We start from the raw sequence: 7798 nt of genomic DNA, 5'->3' as shown, positions 1-7798 counted from the left end.
CTTGTATGTCTAATCCTTTTCTAAATACTATTCAGCTCAGCAGTCTCAATATTGTTTAGAAAGGAGTCTTTTTTAAGTCATGTTGTCAGGTGTTTTGGGGTTTGTTTGTTTGTTTTTTAGTATTTGCAGGTATCCGTTTTGAATTTGTTGCTTTCCAATTTCAGTGAACATCCCACTTGTTCTTGGTTTGTGAAAAAGGATAAAAGGAACATTCAGTTTATCTTTTCTGTACTATTTGATTATGTTGTATACTTCCATTATATCACCTACCATTTGTCTCCTCTCTAAACAAAACAGTTCTGGTCTTTTCAATTCCTCCTCATACAAAATCTTGCCATGATCTAGTCATATTCATCACCCATGTCTGAATTTCTGTTTCTGCCATATTGTTTTGAGGTAGGGTAACAAAAACTGAACGCAGTATTCCAAGTAAGGGGAACTATAGCTTGATTAATGGTGTTATGTTCTCAGTATTATGTTCTTACTTTGTGCATCATAATGTATTTTCTTTTGACAGTTTCTGTAGAGCAGTGGCTCTCAACCTTTCCAGACTACTGTACCCTTTTCAGGAGCCTGATTTCCCTTGCGTAACCCAAGTTTCACCTCACTTAAAAATTACTTGCTTACAAATCAGACATAAAAATACAAAAAAGTGTCACAGCCACTCTATTACATAAAAATGGCTTACTTTCTCATTTTTACCCTATAATTTATAAAATAAATCAATTAGAATATAAACATTGTACTTACCTTTCAGTGTACAGTATATAAAGCAGTATAAACAACTCATTGTCTATGAAATTTTAATTTGTACTGATTTAGCTAGTGCTTTTTATGTAGTCTGTTGCATAGTTAGGCAAAGAGCTAGATGATTTTATGTACTCCCTGGAAGAGCTCTGCGTACCCCATTGGGTAGGTGCAGCCCTGGTTGAGAACCGCTGCTGTAGAGCACATTGAACTGTCCATGCTGACACTTGGGTTTTTCTCTCTTTCCCCTTCACTTTTATGCACTATCTTGCATTTTGTCAACAACAAATTTCATCTGATCTGGTGTTGCCCACCTACCTAGCTTTGTTAGTTCCTCATAGTATTCTGCAGGCTTGACTAAACTCTAGAATTGTGCCACCTGCAAATTCTGCAATATCACTTTTCACTCATTTTACAAAGATAATTAAAAAATAATTGAACTCCAATCCTCGTACAGAGTTTCATGTCACCTTGCTTTAGCCTTTTACTGTGTTGAAAATTGGTCTTTCATTTCTATCCTTTATTTCTACTTTATGGCAGTATTTTACCTATCAGAGAAAGCTACTCCAGGGAGTTTGCAGATCAGTTAGAATGAAATAAAGTAGTCATATAGTTACAAATTTGATCCTTGTGTTTCTAATTATTTCATGGACTTCCCATGGAATTACATCCCTTCCTTTACATAGGGTTCTTAATGCCTCATCCCTCCCATACCCACAGACACACATCATGTACAATATATTTCTGTTTGGGCTAACTAGGATTGCATATGAGAATTTGGCTTGAGTCCTTTGGGACACACCCTAAGAAAAATTGAAGAGGCGTGTAAAGCCTTAGTCAAGTGGTAATGCAAGTCATGCTGCTGCTGAAGCCTTAGAGGCAGGGTATGCATTGGTATGTTACAGACCATAAAATCAAACAAAAAAAAGATGCTTATATGATTAGTGGATAAACAGTTTTTGTGAATGAGTTCAGAAATTTTATATAAAGCTTACCCCATAATGAGATCACTGATTTTTTTAAATATAATCTTAACTATGCCAATCTACATGAGTAGCAAAAGCCCAGTGTCCATGGTTAAAAAATGTGGAAATAAAGACCAAATAGCCATTTACAGTGTGTCTGGCATTAATACCAAAGTTTCTCAATTGTCTAAAATATAAATCAGGCATAGGCAGCCAAATAAAACAATGTTAGGTAAAGAATTCTCAAAAAGTTGGCAATTGTTAGGCTTAGAAAACTTTTAAAAGAAATGCTTGGTTCCTACTTTAAAGTGTGTTTGTGTTCTTAAAACCGACTATAAAAAGAATAGCCTGCTACTGCACAAGTCTGCTTCATTTAATGACAAAGTTAAATGTCCGTGTGAGACTGGAATCTTTTTAATAGTATCCATCGGGGCCACTCATGCCCTATGCCTCTTCATGCTCCTGTATGAAGACATAAAGGGCAGGGCAGCTGTGACCCTCCCTCAGTTCCCTCTTACCGCCCAGTGTAGGAAGACAATCTGGTAAGTTTCCAACACACTAGTTCTTAGCTTCAGAAAAACCTTCAAAACTCTTCTGCTTTACTGACAGACTGCTGTGAATGATACCGACCCGTCTGAACTGAATATTGGACCTGAAAAAGAGCTCTGTGGTGTTTGATAGCTTGTGTCTTTAACCAACAGGAGTCGGTTCAATAAGAGATTACTTCACCCACCTTATCTCTGGACTAAATACAAACCCTCTTGTACAGGGCTCCTCGATATGATGGGTTCAAACCTGCAGGCTTAAATCCCTGCCTTCTCCTGTGATGGAATAATTCCACAGCAAGATAGATACACCAGGGCCTCTTCCATTTAGGAAAGTCCCATATAGAGTATGCTAGCAAAACTTTCTTAGTAACATTGACCTGCCCAGGTACAGACACGTGCTGGGAGGGCTTACAGAAAAACAATTGCTGAGTAACAAAGCAGTTATTTTGTGAGTGATCCATATGTTGTTTCCCAAACAGAAAAAAAAAAGATTATTAATAGAGAGCCTGTAATACTGAACTGATAAACCTCCCTATTACTTAGGGTTAGAACTTTGGTGTCCTCTTTGATTCCTCTCTTTCCTTCACGCAAAATCAAAACCTTTTTTTAAATCCTTTAAATCATTTTTTCTTCTATTATATCTGTAAATGTAGCCTTTCCTCCATCATTACCACTCAGACTCCTGTCTATTCCTTAGTACTGTATGCAAGAAAAGTTGTCTATTCTTAGATAATACAATAACTATAGTATCTTCTTATGGTCTGCACTCCCTTGATACCATCTAACTTTCATGCTGTCCAGATCTCATCTTATATGTCCCTTTACTCCTTCGTAAAAAAAAAAAAAGTTCTATTGGAAAGTAATAAATATGCACCATTGTAACTAGCTACAATATGTATAGAACTCTGACGATATTCATGTTCTGAGGGTGTGAAAGTTTTCAGCATGCACATGCTTCTCTTTTATCTTAATATTTTGTTATTACACTGCCCAATTAGTAGATATTAATCTAATGCGGAAGCAACATAAGTGACCAAAAAAACCACATTTGTATAGTGCACAATATTTTTTTTTGAAAGGAGTTTTGCCATGGAAGAATTTGGCCCACTGCATCTGAGGTTGAGGCTAAGTTGTAGTCCTGGTTTGATTTAGGAATCTAATATAAGAAAAACAGTAATACATCCTTATCCTATATGTACCAGGATTATCTGCATTAACTGCATACTTGAAAACTGGAAACCAGATGTTCAGCTATTCTCTGTTGGCATTTGATGCACATCAGTTTTCCCATGGAAATGGTGTAATATACTCTTGTAAACTAGCAAGATTAAGCTGGCTGGTCTCTTTTCTTCCAGTAGACCAAAACAATGCATCCAGCTACCACCAGTAAATATGAAACCAGTGTTCTGCCACATGCAAGATATGTTCCCCTCCACGCACCCCCAATGAGGACACCAAGCAGAAAGACAGCTAGACACCAAATAAATTAGTGTAGGTGATGTTCTGTGCATTAGGTACTAAAACAAGCTTCCAGAGCCCTTTGATGATGAGACAGTCCCGTCAAAGTGCTGAGCTCTCCACAGTTACAGCAGCAATTTTCCTTATTTCTCCAATCTGTACACTGACTTCACATCGTCCACATCAGGCTTCTCATCGTTACCTTAAAGGCTTTATGCAACTCCACACCTGTCTGCATCTATTAACTGACTTCCTACACACTGCTGCACACCCTATATTTGCTTCAAGCACTAACACTTTGTTTCCTTCATCCTTTTCTGACACTGTACCTTCTTCAGTGCCTCCCACTCAGTACAGTAACCCATTGGCATTTGCCAAAACATTCTCTCATCTTCATTACCATCTGGGTTTTATTTATTTGTGGGGCAGTTCAATACCTGAATAACTTGAATAACTGTATAAACTAGCTTATTAAAGAATTTATATCTTGTTTATGTGTGCTTTAAATTATGTGAGGTGCCTAGAAACTGAATAGGCCATTGGAAAAATCAAAAGAAACAAAATTAAAATGCTCCCATTCCAGAAGGCCTACATACTTAACATTCACACACAATGCCACACTATTGTTACTGTACTTGCAATAGAGTGCCTATGTTTCAGACAAAGACAAAGCACATAATATTGAAACAATACTAGTTTGTTTTTGTTTTTTAATTGAAAACTCTTTAGCATCTGGACCTTGTCTCCTGTTTGCTGAGTTATTTATAGCACTGTAAAACATCAGGTACAGTAATATATAAATAATAGATACACTTAAGGTGGTAGGTCTAATGCTACATCTATGTTAGCTCTGCGGTTGAATGCCTGTGGGTCATCTGCCTGTTGCATTCTTGAGTAGGCAAGACAACAAAAACTCCTTACCCCCCACACACACACACCCAAGAGTTTCAGGAGACTAAGCTTTATTACCATAACCTGCTAAAAAGAACTAAGCAAACAGGCAGAGCAATTAGATAGACCAATGCATTCAAAATTAAACCTAGTTTCACAGGTTTGTTCATACAGGGTTGCTTAACAGCGAAGGTAGAATCCTGGTATTGCAGACTCACTTTTGCATAACAGATTTTTTTTTCTAGTCAGGACACTCTTTTTAATATGTATTTTTAAGGTAGGTTCCATTTTGGGTGAGTGTTTTAAGTTGCTGTATCAGCTGAAAACTAGTCAAGTATCACTCTTTTAAAACAAGCCAAATGCAATCAACTAGAACCTGTTCATCAAGTTTCTGTTCAGTGAAACAAGTATTGTAACAGAGAAAGAAATGTCAAAAAAATAAAATACACTAATGCAGTATTACAGCTGAAATGTTACACACTCAAGTTGGAAATTCAGCAGCTCAGACCTATTCTCAATGTAATTTATATTATTCTATATGGTGTTAACTGTACTGCCATAAAGAGACACTTTCAGGTTAAGAATGAGTTATTAAATAGAGTTACTGTATACGTCTACTTTCAGCAGATATGTGGTCTGTTTTGTTTTTCATTCTATTTGAATAATGCAAACAGATTAAAAAGAGTTCACTGGAAATTTGGGAGGGGGATTCTCATGGAAAATTTAGACTTTTTGTGCTTATATGGTAACCAGTATTGTTTCATTGTTCTCTTATGCTCTCCATGAAAGCCTAAAATTTGGAGGGGTTGGATGAAAAGTCAAGATTTCCCATGGAAAGCAAACACTTTCCGCAAAAAAATGATTTTGTTGAAAACCCAATTTTCTGTTGAAAAACAGTTGATGGAAACTTTCAGCCAATCCAAGTGAATAATACTGTTTTGCCCTTCTACAGCACCTCTAGCCAAGGCGCTCACTCAGGTTTACAAACATTAAAGAATAAAATCTTCCTAACACCTTGTGAGGAAGAAAAAAAATATTACTGCTCTGAGGCACAGACCATTTTTTCCTTTCAGTCTGGTCATTACCTAACACAGTAGGATTTTGGGGCATGACTAGGGTTCCTAGAGGCTACAGTAATACAAATAAATAAATAAATGAAATAAGCCAGGTTCACCTTTGCGTTTAGAAGTGCCTTGTTCTCTTAATATGAATTTGAGGAGGTGCTGAACCCTCCCAATTTCAGTTGAGATCAATCAGAGCCACAAGTGCTCAGCACTACTGAAAAGCAGGCATCAAGTGACTTCCCAAACAGAGAGAAAATAGAATAGATCTCTCTAATGAAACCCAAATTGCCTGATTCTCAGTCCTGTGCTTTAACTCATCCTACGTTGAACTATTCATGTGATAAGGGTTTGCGAAACTGCACCCTTAGACTGACTTTTTTCATAATCAATAAAACAACAAAGAGTCCTGTGGCACCTTATAGACTCACAGACATATTGAGCATGAGCTTTCGTGGGTGAATACCCACTTCGTCAGATGCAACACGAAAAGCTCATGCTCCAATACGTCTGTGAGTCTATAAGGTGCCACAGGACTCTGCTGCTTTTACATATCCAGACTAACACGGCTACTCCTCTGATACTTCATAATCAATGTTATGTTACTTCTTATGCAGTAGCACAATGCCTCAGTGTTTGGAATGCAACATCTACAAAGTATATTTTGTTTGATTTTCATGTTTTTTAAATCGCTGCTGTTGAATTCAGTCATGCAGCTGCACAACTGGTGGGATAAGCGGGCCACTCACTTCTCATCCTGGTTCTGCCACTAGCTTGCTGTGTAGCTTTGGGCAAGTTACATGAACTCTCCTGTATACAGATGCCTATAAGGGAAGTACCTCCCCAACTATAACTATGTGTTTTAAGAGGTTTTCACATCTTAGGCCTGGTCCACACTACACAGTTAAATCGATTTAAACAGCGTTAAATCGATTTAACGCTGTACCCATCCACACTACAATGCACTTTAAATCGATTTTAAGGGCTCTTAAAATCGATTTCTGTACTCCTCCCCAACGAGAGGAGTAACACTAAAATCGATATTACTATATCAATTTAGGGTTAGTGTGGACGCAAATCGACATTATTGGCCTAATTTTTTTACAGTAGCTACCCACAGTGCACCGCTCCAGAAATCGACGCTAGCCTAGGACCATGGACGCATGCCGCTGAATTAATGTGCCCTAGTGTGGACACATAAAATCGACTTTATAATATCGGTATTATAAAACCGGTTTTAGTTAATTCGAAATTATGCTGTAGTGTAGACGTACCCTTATATTCGATAAGGTTTTCATTTGACCTGAGCACCTCAGGGTTGGGTGTTTCTGGGTGTATTACTGATAAAGTTATTAGGCCAAATTAATCCTCACTGTAACTCTTTTGACTTCACTATACTACAGATAACTATATCCTATTTTTATTAAACTATTCAAAGCCAACACACCTATAGATACAAAAGAAAAAACACATTAACTCCCAAAAGACTGGACTAGTCTGATCAGGTTCATGCAACCTTCCTCACTGCCCACGGTCCTGCTGTTTGTTAATAATTCTGTCCTTATCTCTAAAGGTTAAAAACTATTTCAGCCCAAGGTTGGATTGCTGTAATCTCAGGAATTTTCCATTTGCAATATCTAAGTGTTCCATCCTCTTCAGATGAAATGATACCTGTGTTAGATTTCTTAATACATTTCTTCATACAGTTCATGAGTCCCAGGCTTGCAGAAGGCACCATCAAAAGGAGATAAACCACAACACAGAACCAGTACCTACGGAGAAAGATTATGAACCAGTTCTTTGGCTCCTGTTCCAGCTGTTTTGTGCTGCAGCAGTGGAGCACAACAGCTGGAAAGCTGCCTTAAAGAGTCCGGTAAGGATTCCCATGAGATAAATCATCAGCTGGTGGAGCAGTCCCTATGAAAGTGCTCCAACTGATTTAATTTACAGCATCCCTTGGGCTACCCTATGTTGGAGGGAAACAGTCCACAGAGTAGTTTTGAGAGAATGGAAAGGTGACTTAGAGTCATCTTCACTTCCAGCCCAACCTCAGCAGCAGGAGCATGACATAGGTACAGCTGAGGGCTTGACCCCATGTGTTTCATTTTACAGCTCCGAGTGCATCCAC

Source organism: Gopherus evgoodei, chromosome 5 (genome assembly GCF_007399415.2).
Source record: "Gopherus evgoodei ecotype Sinaloan lineage chromosome 5, rGopEvg1_v1.p, whole genome shotgun sequence".
Taxonomy (NCBI): Eukaryota; Metazoa; Chordata; order Testudines; family Testudinidae; genus Gopherus; species Gopherus evgoodei.
This window is presented reverse-complemented; position numbering follows the sequence as displayed.